Source organism: Schistocerca gregaria, chromosome 2, assembly GCF_023897955.1.
Source record: "Schistocerca gregaria isolate iqSchGreg1 chromosome 2, iqSchGreg1.2, whole genome shotgun sequence".
In the NCBI taxonomy this organism is placed as follows: Eukaryota; Metazoa; Arthropoda; class Insecta; order Orthoptera; family Acrididae; genus Schistocerca; species Schistocerca gregaria.
In genome coordinates, this window is record NC_064921.1 from 866,292,446 (window position 1) to 866,305,715 (window position 13,270).

Genomic DNA, 13,270 nt, shown 5'->3' on the forward strand with positions numbered 1-13,270 from the left:
TGAATCTACGAGGCTTTCGGCTCTGGGGATATCTGAAGGAACGCCTTTACCAGGGACAAGTTCTGTCTGTACCTTATCTGAAGATCAGGTTTATGCTTTTCTCACTTGTTTGACCCTTTCTTCACATGTCTCATTCCTAACCCATTAAGTATGGAAACATTTATATACGTCTTTCTTGCAGTCACCGCACCAGATTTGCATCTACTAGCCTAAATGAGAATTTTATTTTCCTTTCCAGTGGCGACTGGCTCCATTTTAAAGCATTAGAATATCTATCACGTTTAGCTGCCATACTTTAATTACAGACCATACTGGACTTCTGTCAGTAGCTGTGCTTTAATTATAACCAACTGGTATAATAAACCCAGTGTTAATAACTGTTCAATTTGAAGATCCTTTTTCATAATGGTATGTTTATCGAGTCGGTTGTATTGAAGAGCGGCAATAGGAGACTGAAAGGACGCGTGTGACGTAGGCACATAATAATGGAAGTTATTGGGGTCATACGTGTATACTTCGGGAGTAAGTTCGTCCCGGTGGTCTCGCGGTTCTAGGCGCGCAGTCCGGAACCGTGCGACTGCTACGGTCGCAGGTTCGAATCCTGCCTCGGGCATGGATGTGTGTGATGTCCTTAGGTTGGTTAGGTTTAAGTAGTTCTAAGTTCTAGGGGACTAATGACCAGAGCAGTTGAGGCCCATAGTGCTCAGAGCCATTTGAACCATAAGTTCGTCCAGAAATGCTGTCGATGAACAGCCCGATACCGAAACAATACGACAACAAACAACACGTCCACAAATAAACAGTGGACAAAATCGCTGAAACGACTGGGCGAGTTGCTAGTGCCAGACACTCAAATAGAGCCATTGTACGTCACAAAAGGGTTTAATATCGAAATTCCAGAATCATACGTTCCGGGCAGCAAATTACATCTTCCCATGTTAGTTTCGTGAAATGATTGTAATGAGTAAATCAGAGAAAGTATAGTTTATTGACAATTTTTTCCCGCGAATGGAACAAGGAAGGGAAGAAATTATGTCACCAGAAGTAACCTCCACTATGTACATTAAAGTGGTTTACAGAGTAAAGCTGTAGATGTAGAAACCGTAATCTTAGTCCCTTCTTTTTCTTTTACATTGAGAAATTTCGTGATTTTGAGTGATTTTTCTGCTGCTTCTGCATTGCTCGTTCTTCCCAAAATCCGGCTACTGGTTACAGCGAGTGCGTGGACAGATAACAATGCACACGGACGGACGGCTCTTTTCTTGTCTAGTTACCGCCTAACACTGTCAGATCTTTAAGTTGCACATATTCCTTCCTGTGGATACGGATTCCAAACCAAATGTAAGAATTGTTTCTAGGACAGACAACCAATGCGTAACGAGCAATGCCGTACAGTGGTAGTAACTTTGGCAAACATCCTCCTCTGCGGCATGCATAGCGCCAACCCATATCGAACGCGTGCCTACAATCGGTCGCACGCCACGCATGCCGAGAACCTAGCTGAGTAGGACTGTTAGCCATTTTGCATTCCCACCGCAGAAACGCCATGTTAGCTCTCGTTTGATTCTATGTTGCATTGACTTCTAGAATATCCATCCTACGCAGGAAAAACCATAGGTATCTGTTTTACTTCCCTATTTTTATTTCCTTGTATCCATAGTCCTACAGTAGTTCTTAACTGGTAAGATGATCCGTTTGGCTTATTACTGGATTTTTGTACTGAGTCCAAATCACAATTCCCGCTCCTGTACCATTATCAAAGGACAGCTCAACACGAAGTGTGTCAGCAGGTATTACTTACTGTTTAGAGGGCATCGTCCTTGAGTTCAGCTATTATTAGAACGAAGACGAGATGTAACAAATGTCTGAAAAAGCAGCGTGGAGAATCGCGTTTTTGGGGGGTGGGGGTCTTGGAGCTCGGTTTTTATTTGAGCTAGGAACATGGGGTAAAACGTTTTTGGTTTAGCGCGGACCGGCGGACATTTTGTTTAGCCATTCGAACATCTGTGTTACTGTAGCTTTTTTACAGTATATTAAGAAAGGTGTAAACGACGAGCCGGAATTGGCTCCTTGGCAAAATGTGCGAATCAATTAATTCCTTTCGAAAAATATTTTAACTGTGCTGAAATTCATACTCAGCTAATGCAATCATTTGTATATATACCTTTCGGATTTTACTCGCAAAAACAGTCACCCTTAAATAACTCCGGACTGGAGCAGGACTGCTGGTTCAAATTTGTTCCACTGGTGTATCGGACCATGGTCCAACATGGAAAAAAATCTTGTTTCGTTTGGATTTTACACCCAAAAGACAAGTTTTTTGGGAGGTTTCTGAACTGCGCCACTTCTATACTTTACACTTGAACGAATCATTTCAAACTTCGAACGAAGAGTTCAAATTTTTCTTATCTAATAACATTTATCCGTTCTTGAGATAAGCCGGCTGAAAGTCGTGTTAAATGAAACGTGTTAAGTTATTTCTTAAGTGAACTGAATGCGCGGAAGGAGTTCAAAGTGAACCATATAAAACTGAAACCTCGCTTTCTAAAATCTTGCTCCATTCGGACTTTATATACAAAAACTGCGTTTTCTGTATGTTTCTTTAAGCGCTCATGTTTTATATTAGTAAGTTTTGCTAATATATTCAAATCTGAGAAAAGGTAGACATATACGTATAGTTAGCGGTCGTCCTTTGTGAAAGCTTGACCGTTGGCACGATGTAATGAACATGTTCGAAAGACAATAAAAATGTTTGCAACGGATCAGCCGTCGCTCAAGTCAACAGAAATCTATATCGGTTGCCAGGTTAAGGAGGACTAATGTCAAAATTATAGTAAAGCTGGGAACCAAAATGGAAGATGCTCCTATTGTAGCACAAAAAAAGGCAAGTATGTCCTGGACATGGTTAGGATGTAAAAGAAGGGAGGTATCTTATCGAATTATTTGGCACTTCAGAGACATTTAAATTAAAACATCTTGATATATTTTGGCAATTAATCCTACTTCCCTGGAATAGTGAGATCTTTTAGACCCCCCCCCCCCCATCACATGCATCGTGAACGTTGTAAGAACTAAGAGATCCGAATTAATGTGCTTCTAGAGAGTGAGATGCATATACAGCAGGCTGTATCCGACGGTTGGGATGCATCTGAGTTTAACAGAAAGTATCCCAGAGTGGGGATGTATGCATCCTAAACTTCAATGACACTTTGTGCCATTTTGAACGACATTACAGATGCCATGTTGGATGACATGAGGGCATATTTCAAGCTATACCACATGACATCATGTATCACTTTACTTTACTTGACATTATGCCTTATATTACATTATATGAGTACTAATACTGATAAATAAAAAACCTTGAATATGTCTAGATGTTTTGATATAAATGCCTTTGAATATGCCAGAAAAGTCGTAAAACTAATTCTATTCTTTTACATACATATCTCTGTCAAAGTCATGTTCGCCTTTTTGGTGCTACTATAGGAGCATTTTTCGTTCTGGTATTTACATATTTCATTTAATCTTATAGTTTTGTTATTTAATATTGTTTAATTTTATACAGATGAAATGAACTACGTAGCTATAGTTGGACACAACGCATTTTGGTTAACAGTCAAACACACCACTCCAATACCACGGTGGCATACGATTTTGACGGTGAAATAGTGTGCATTGTGTTTCCACTCTTTCAAACCTCAGACGGTCTGTGAAAGTACCAAAGACGCTAATAATTCACCGCGTGTACTTCTAGAGAAGGTGGAAAAAACTGAAATGAACTAAAGTCATTATGAATTGAATCATATGTTTTGCAGCAGTTAAATCGTACGTAACTGTTGTTTACGATATCCCTTCGGGGGAGATATACATTTACATACACTAGTTCGTCTTTCTATTATTTTCGCAGATGTACCCGGAAAAGTTGAATGTCAACGTCCTTTCATATAATCCTAAATTTTTATGTTTACTCTTATGTTAATTACCACGCTGCATGCCCGGAGTAGAGGAGCTGTAGCTAGGGGAGACTGTTACATGTTTAAATGTATCTTTCTTCCTGTAGGGGTAAAAAATGCTTCTCTTGTGGCTGAAATCTGTATGTTCCTTTCGGAAACATGAGGCGTGTGTAGGTTTATGTGTATGTTATAGTGTCGAAAATGATACCATCCTGGAAGTAATTACAGAAGATGTGTGTGAAGTCGCTACAGGAATGAAGAAAGTGAAGACTGTAGCTGATTATGATGTATCTACAGAAAATTTTAAAGCCACACAAAGAGTAACAAAGTAAAATTTGCGAAACGTTTCATGGGATATATGCTGAGTATGACAATTCCCAAAAACTGCGGTGACACTGTAATTACTCAACAAAAATTTTAATCAGATAACATAATGTAAATATTTTCGTTTCAGAAACACGAAAGTGGTGGCGATGACCTTACGTCAGGTCAACGAGGGCGGCAGTGGAAAAGTTAACAAAACCTCTAATCTGTTAATTAATCATCATCATCATCAATTTCATTACCTATTTGATATTCATTATTGGATAAATGTCTCCTGACCATTTGTTTAAGCAAAACGATGTTGCGTTACCCTTGCTGCTTTTAAATGTTTTCTAATGTCAAGAAGTTTTCTCGGTGTTTGTCTATCTCTCCGACTACAGCAGAGCATTTCAATACTCCACAATCCATCAGTTCGTCTACGTGTTCCCGTCTATCACCATTTCCTCTTAATTAGTCATAATTACTCGTTGCACCCCAGGTTTTTCCTGAATCAATTCCATCACTGTGCTTCCTGAGCATCTATTCATTCCCCACTGAACCAGCTTCATATATTAATGGATTTCGTATTAAATATCCGTGTCTCACTAACGCAAAACTGGTATTACACATTCAGCGTAAACTATCCATTTTAGTAAATTCTGAAACTCCGTTTTGAACTGTTCTGTCGCTTTACCATAATGCAATTAAGGTCATTTTAAAATCTTCTTTTACTTCTTTCTCTGTCTGTTCCGTTAGGTTAGATTTCATTAATATTTCTTTCATAGATCTTGCATTGTGAATACGACACTTCGTAATGTTGTGGAATGTGTCAGTTTAATAAAAGGTTTCTTTACAAGACATAATTCACCGTTTTTTTTAAAAAAAATACTGATTTATATCTAAGAATTCATCTATTGAGTAGGAAGAGTTGTCATTCAGATTTTTTTTTAAATTTGTTTCTAAATGCTGGTTAGCAATCTGTCAGACTTTTGATAGCTATTTAGTAAGTGATCAAAGATCTTTGTGGCAGCTTAATTCACGCCTTTCTGTGCCAAAGTTAGATTTAAGGTAGAGTAGCAAAAGGAGGATATAAGATGAACATCAGCAAAAGCAAAACGAGGATAATGGAATGTAGTCGAATTAAGTCGGGTGATGCTGAGGGAATTAGATTAGGAAATGAGACACTTAAAGTAGTAAAGGAGTTTTGCTATTTGGGGAGCAAAATAACTGATGATGAAGTAGAGAAGATAAAAAATATTAACAGAATCTTCCGTCGGTTCTTGGTAGAACAACATTATAATAAATGAAAAGAACCAGTTTGCTTTTGTTCTACAATATTGTAGAACAAAAGCAAACTGGTGCTTTTCATTTATTATACGATATAAAATGTAGACTGGCAATGGAAAGGAAAGCATTTCTGAAGAAGAGAACTTTGTTGATATCGGGTATAGATTTAAGTGTCAGAAAGTCTTTTCTGAAAATATTTGTATGGAGTGCAAGCCATGTATAGAAGTCAAACATGGACGATAAATAGTTTGGACAAGAAGCGAATAGAAGCTTTCGAAATGTGGTGCTACAGAAGAAAGGTGAAGATTAGATGGGTGGATCACATAACTAATGAGGAGATATTGAATAGAATTGGGAAGAAGAGGAGTTTGTAGCACAACTTGACAAGAAGAAGGAACCGGTTGATAGGACATGTTCCGATTCATCAAGGGATCACAAATTTAGCATTGGAGGGCAGGGTGGAGGATAAAAATCGTAGAGGGAGACCAAGAGATGAATACACTAAGCAGATTCAGAAGGATGTAGGTTGCAGTAAGCAATGGGAGATGAAGAAGCTTGCACAGGATAGAGTAGCATGGAGAGCTGCATCAAAGCAGTCTCAGGACTGAAGACCACAACAACAACAACAGTGAACATCAACCTTGCTACTAGTGTTGTAGCTATTGCTATTGCTTTTGGATTGAGATGAATTATTAATAACAGTTATCGTAAGTGAATATACTGGGTGAACATTAATAAAAATGCAGTCGAATTCATGACTGGTTGGGGAGGAAGAAGGTCCTATGAACGTATTCCCGGAAATGGATCGTTGCGACTTCACACACATCTTCTGTAATTACTTCCAGGATGGTATCATTTTCGACACTATAACATACGCATAAACCTACACACGCCTCATGTTTCCAAAAGGAACATACAGATTTCAGCCACAAGAGAAGCATTTTTCCCCCTACAGGAAGAAAGATACATTTAAACATGTAACAGTTTCCCCTAGCTACAGCTCCTCTCCTCCGGGCATGCAGCGTAGTAATTAACATAAGAGTAAACATAAAAATTTAGGATTATATGAAAGGACGTTGACATTCAACTTTTCCGGATACATCTGCGAAAATAATAGAAAGGGACTACACATTCATATGAAAAAGTACTTCTCGTGCCAATGTCACAACTCTGGACATTAAACTTCAGATGCCAGCTAAATTACATCTCACCATGCCTGCTCAGCAGAATCACGTATTATGTATGTATGTACAGCAAGCTGCTGATTATCTAGATTGATGCAGATTTAGATCTGTGTGGATAACCAAAAAACATGGTAATCCAAAAACAGGAGCCTTATTTTTATTATTTTTTTACCGGAAACTATTTACTACGTTTGCAACACATGTTGCATGCCACATTTGGAAGTCCACTGAAATAATTAGGTGTGGCTCCTCTCAAACAGTAGCTTGCAAATTATCGAGCTTCAGTTAGTCTCCGCGACGACTTGAAAATGAAGAAATAGGGATAACCGGAAAATATCTCAGAGATGCCTGACAGTAGACTCGGTACCACATCGTCCTTCAGCGGGAAAGGTGAGTCATATGACTATTAATATATTGTATATGAAAATGATTGTTCTATTTGTGGCATGCATTGAAGTGACAAAGGTAATGGGATATGTCCTAATAATGGGTTGGACTTCCTTTTGCCCGGTGTATTGCAGCAGTTCGCCATGCCGTGGACTCAACAAGCCGTTGAATTCCCCCTGTATAAATATTGAGCCATGCTGCCTCTATAGGTGTCCATAATTCCAAAAGGGTTGCTGGTGCTGGATTATGTTTACGAACTGACCTTTCAAATAAGTACCATTAATGTACAGTGGGTTTCACGTCGGCGATCCGATTGGTCGAATCATTCGCTCCATATGTGCAGAATGTTTGTCAAACGATTGTGAACAATTGTAGCCCGGTGACATGTTTGGGAATGAAGTCCATGAATAACTAAAAATGGTCTCCAAGTAGCGGAACATAACCATTTTCAGTCAATGACCGGTTCATCTAGACCAGAGAACCCAATCCATTCCATGTGAACACAGCCCACATCATTATGGATCCATTAACAGCTTGCACAGCTTATTGAGAAGCTATGTCCAACGCTTCGTGGAGTCTGGGCCACACTAAAACCGTAGCATCGGCTCTTGTCAACTACAAACTCGACTCATCTGATCACGCCACGACTAGGGTCCAACCGCTATGGCCACGAGCGGAGAGGAGGTGCAGCAGTCGATATTGCGGTGTTATAAGTAAAGCCACTCGCTTCGGTCGTCTGCTGCCATAGCTCATTAACGCCAAATTTCGCCGCACTGTCGTAATGGTTGCGTTCGTCATACGTCCCACATTGATTTGCGTAGTTATTTCACGCAGTGTTGCTTGTCTGTTAGCACTGGCAGTTCTACCCAAACGCCGCTGCTCTCAGTCATTAGGCGAAGGCCGTCGACCGCTGCGTTGTCCGTGGCGAGAGGTGATGCTTGACATTTCGTATTCTAGACGCACTCTTGACACTGTGGATCTCGAAACACTGAATTACCTAACGTTTTTCGAAATGAACTGTTTGATGTGTATAGCTCCAACTAGCGTTTTGCGTTCAGTGTCTGTTATTTCCAGTCTTGAGGCCATAATCACGTAGGAAACCTTTTCACATGAATCACCTGAGTACAAATGATAGCTCCACCAATGCACTGCCCTTTTATACCTTGTGTACGCAATATTACCGCCATTTGTATATGTGCATATCACTGTCCTGCGATTTTTGTCATCCCATTGTAATACTCTGACGGGTGATAAGTTACGAGTACACGCACTCAGCACCAGTCGCCTGTGGCCAGGGCGGAACAGTGTGTTAGTGCCGGAAAAGAATGCTTGTGCCGCAAATACGATATTGGCGGTGTACAGGACGTACAAAGACAGTAGGTTTTGCCAAGTTTCTTCAACAATAAGTAATTGCTTGTGGAGATATTGGTGTTTTTCCAATGTGTTTATGCCAACTATGGAATGGCGTTAGAGGTATTTTATCAACAGTAATGTGTATTTCATATACAAACATGTAGAAATATTTATGAATTTGATCATGTTATTCTGAAATTGGTGATTTCACAAAGTATTGTAAGACCTGTGAGCCATGGTCGGCTCGCGCTGATGCCGTTTTTCTTTTTTGGCATTTTGTCACCATCGAGTGGCATCTTATTACTCCCTCAGTTACTACCAGAACAAGTTGCTCACTTGTCTCCGTCAGTGCCAACAGAAACATTTATCGGTACTAGTACTGCTGTACCTTCTTTGGTGTGTCCGCTATATTTCCGTTTCGTGGTGTGTGCGAGGCAGTTGGTCAGTTACGACAGAGCAGCGAGGAAGTCTCTGCGGCGTGAGGTCAGGTCGGTGCTGCCGGCGGTGAGCAAGCGCTGTCGGAGTTGTGTGGCACTAGCTGCGAGAGCTGCAGAGTTCGTCGCCCACCGAACCTGCATACTGGAGTTGAGTTATCAGTGAACCTGTTATGAAACCTCAACTGCTTTGACATCTCTTCATTGATTACTAGTTGTTTCTTCCTGGGCTGTTCCCACAAACAGCAATGTGATGGTGTGCTGGAGTCGGCAAAATTTTGCAGCCGTCTTCCTGTATGGTGTTTAACTTTTAGAAAGATTATAATTTATTAGTGAGGTGCACCAGCGGTATCTTCTGCTTGTGGCCGGTAAGGTTCTTTCCTGCTCTGGTCGTTAGCATAGTTTTCCGGCTGTTTGTTTTCCTCGCCTTGTTGATGCTGTTCGGCACGGCATATAGTTCGACAGCTTGATGTTATTCTCCCTTTTTCTTTGAGTGATTATTGCGCCTTGACTGTGTTTAGATGCCTATTATTAAGACATAGTCCTGCTGCGGTCCTCGTCATCGCTGATATTTTTGGTTGTCGTCCCGTTGGTCGGGTGGAGGGGAACTTATTGGGTTGTTAGTTGTTTCTTCATCCGTCCCTAGGTCGTGCTGCCACCAGATTGCGCTTGGCTGCCTGTCTCACCTGAACTGCTGTTAGAGTTTCCTCCCCAGGCCGACACTTGGAACACTTCTGAGCACCACTGTTCTGCTGTTTGTGACTGTGATTTTCTTTTGTCGCAATTACTGTGCCAGGCCTTCAGCCATGTATTAATTCTGTCTGTTCTATGTTCAGTATATGGCATTCAGCTGAACGTTATGTGAAGTATTTTCAGGTTAGGCCTTCAGCCATGTTTTTTAAAGTTCTTGTTTGCTCTTTATTTGGCCTTCAGCTGCGTTTGTTTTAAAATCTGTGACTTTCAGCTCATAATGTGTAAATTCCTGTCTGTAAGGTCTCTCTTCAATTATCTTGAAATCTTAAAATGGCCTTCAGCCATGCTGTGAATTCCTATCTTAAGGTTTGTCTTTAATTATTTTGAATAATTGTTTGGGGCTTCAGCTGTCAAGATATTTCAACTTTTCTTAAGATGGTTTTCTGTTGTATTGTGTAAATGCTAGTCTTTAAAGGTTCCCTTTTATTACGTTGAAATATTATTGGGCTTTCACCCGAGGATTTAATTTAAATTTTCCTTAATTTGGCTTTTAGCCGAAATCTGTAAATGCTTGCCTTTTAAGAATTTCCTTTGCTGATGTGAAATATTATTTGGGCCTTTAGCTGAGAAGATATTTTAATTTTATTTAAGTAAGGCGTTCAGCCATTTGTCTAAATTCTTGTACCCTAAAAGGAATTATTTAAGCATGTTTTAATTTTACTTATGTAAGGACTTCAGCCTTGTGGAAGGGACCGAGCACATATGGGGTGTTGAAAAATCTCTCTGCAGTTCCTCATGATTGTTGGCCGCGCGTGCCGTATGCCGCAGTGAATATACCGAAATGAAACTCAGTGGAACACAAGTTATTAATTTATTGAATATTCATTTTTACTTACAAATTTTCACATTAAATCCTTGTGTTTTAAAAGGAATTATTGAAACTTTATTATTGAGGAGTTACTTGGGACCTCAGTCGTGAATTGATCCTTGTTGTTTTAAAGAGAGAACTGTATATTGGTTTTCGAGGAATAAAGTTCTGTGTTCTTGTGTAAGTAACGGTAACTGATTTCGAACCTTTCCACAACCTGATCCGCTCTGTAATGTGAAACCATATTTCAACGTGCTTCGATTAACTGCCGTTTGCTTTGATGCCCATAGTGTAGATATTTCGTAACATTGCACGTTTTAAAAATTTGTAGTCATGTGTGCTTCCGGAGCATTCAGTCGAAGTGAGCCTTTATGACTTTTTTCAGAGCCCACAGCCGACCTTGCTGCATCTTGAATAAATTACTACGCTTTAGCTTTGCAGACTAGTGTGACACTTTTCGCTGGGCTTCATTCAACAAAAAAAAAAAAAAAAAAAAATCCAGATGTTAATAAGTTATGAAGCCGTAGCACAGTTCCAAACGGGAACGCTGTGATTGATCTACCTGGGTGAATGGACCACATTTAGCTCGGGGTGAAAGCAGCCACTAGCGAGTTGAGGGCGGATGTTCCGTCCGCCGTCTGCTCCATCAGATAAAAGCTGATACCTTCGCCGACCAGACCATCGGCTTTTGAGGGACAGAATGCGGCAGAGTGCTCTGGCCATCTTACGAAAAGTCGGAACAATCCCGCTATCGGCTCATCACAAATGGGGCACTAACCACAAACCCACAACACGTTGGCTTGACCTTGTGCAAGACTAATTTTCTCCGCAGCAGCCTGATATAAACTCACCTCCATATCACCAGTGGCCAGTCTCGCTGCTATAATAAACTTTTCTGCAGCAGCTTGAGGACGATCACTCCATATTGGCTGAGGCCAATGCAGCAGGTCAGGTAAAACATAACGCTACATCTAGAGATTCAGCAGGAACAACAGTTTAATGTTGAATCCGTATACACGTCGAGCAAACAGGCCTCATGAATACACAATGGATTTGCAGTACTCCATATACGAGAATTTTGGGAGTTTATGTACCCGGATAAATGAAACCACGCCGCATTAGTGAAAAACGTTTCATTAAGAATATACCTTCCATTTTGTTGAACGAAATTTTTTAAACATTGACAATAATGCAGTCTCTTGCCATGATCAGTATTTTTTAGTTCTTGAACGACTGTCACTTTGTATGGGAAAAGTTCTAAGTCTTTCCTTACAGCTGTGTGGCCGTTCCGACACCAACATCGATTTCCTGGGCGACTTTTCTTACTGACTTGTTCTGACTCATGGACATTTTATCGGAAATATAAAAGGCTAGGACGACCACTTCTCGGTACAACTGTCACTGAACCCGTACTTCGAAATCGCGATGTGGGAGTGTTGTCTCCGGGAAAACTGAATTAAATGTTTGACGAAATGAAAATGTTTACTTACCGCCAGCTTTTAACACCTGTTAGACTAAAAACAGACGTTCAATGGTTGCATTTTAACAGTGACAAAAACGAAGCAAACGAACAAAGGTTCTAAACTTAAACGTGCACGTCAACACGTAACGACACACACCAACGATACTACAGACGCTGGCTTAGATAAACGAAACAGTGGAATGTTGGGAGATCCACTTGAAGGGAAGTATTTTGACTACGAACCATGTCCAGAACTTACCACATCCATTCTACGACGGTTTCAGTTCAGATGCGTACCGCTAAGAGAAAAAAGTTTAAGAGTTACTTGTCCTGGTATGCAATAGGGTAGACAGGATGAGGTATACTACTTTTTGTGGTGTCGTATGCAAAGATTAATTTACGAGACTGTTGTAGCGACAGAGGAAGATCTACTGGCACGAGTTCTGGCCGCTGCTATGGAAATTGAAGAGACTCCGGTGGGGTGGAGAATGTGTACCAGAATATGTTTCATAGGTACAATCTCTGTAGAAACGTTGGTGGTCACTGCATCGAGCCGCTGTTGTAACGCATCAGTGCTGTTCTGTACCTACATTATGCTGGGTCCTTTTGTTGTTCTGGAATAAGGGTAACACGAAATGTTTGAGTGTTAATACAAACAAATGTGCTTAAGTGATAAATGGATGTTTCATTATGTTTCTTTCGAATTATTATCTAATAACTGTAGTGCGTCATGCCTGAATCAGTTCCTCAAGCAGAAGTGGATGAGTTAAATATCTGAATTGAAACCATAGTAGAACGGACACGGTACGTTTCTGAATATGGGTTCCTATTCAAAAATTATGTACTCATCACCCTGTGCAAGTCCGAGAAGTTTTTAACGGAAATTTTCGAAAACACTGTGTAGTACGTCGTGGTGAGAGGTTTCTTTTCATATTAATGAACTCGAATTTTTGATTTTTTTAGGGATCCAGTTTATAAATGATTTTTTTGAAACAACAATTTATCCGTCAGTTTATAGAGCAATTATGAGTCCGGGTTTAGAACTTCAACAGTACCTGTTGTATTATGCGTTCACATGGTGCAAATGGCTCCAAGCACTAAGTGACTTAACATCTGAGGTCATCAGTCCCCTAGACTTAGAACTACTTAAACCTAACAAACCTAAGCACATCACACACATCCATGCCCGAGGCAGGATGCCAACCTGCGACCGTAGCAGCAGCGCGATTCCGGACTGTTTTATGCGTGGAGAGTCTCTGTAAAGCACTTGATCGCTGTATATGTTTGTAAACAGATTGTTGCAGAATATATCTAGTGATCTACAGACTGCGTTTCTGTTCTAT

General features: G+C 40.3%; 1 protein-coding gene across 4 annotated transcripts in view; it reads right to left on the reverse strand.

Moving 5' to 3' along the window:
- Positions 1-13,270, reverse strand: part of LOC126335244 (adenylate cyclase type 8) — a 1,717,934-nt gene that overhangs the window by 354,099 nt on the left and 1,350,565 nt on the right. The window lies entirely within an intron of this gene.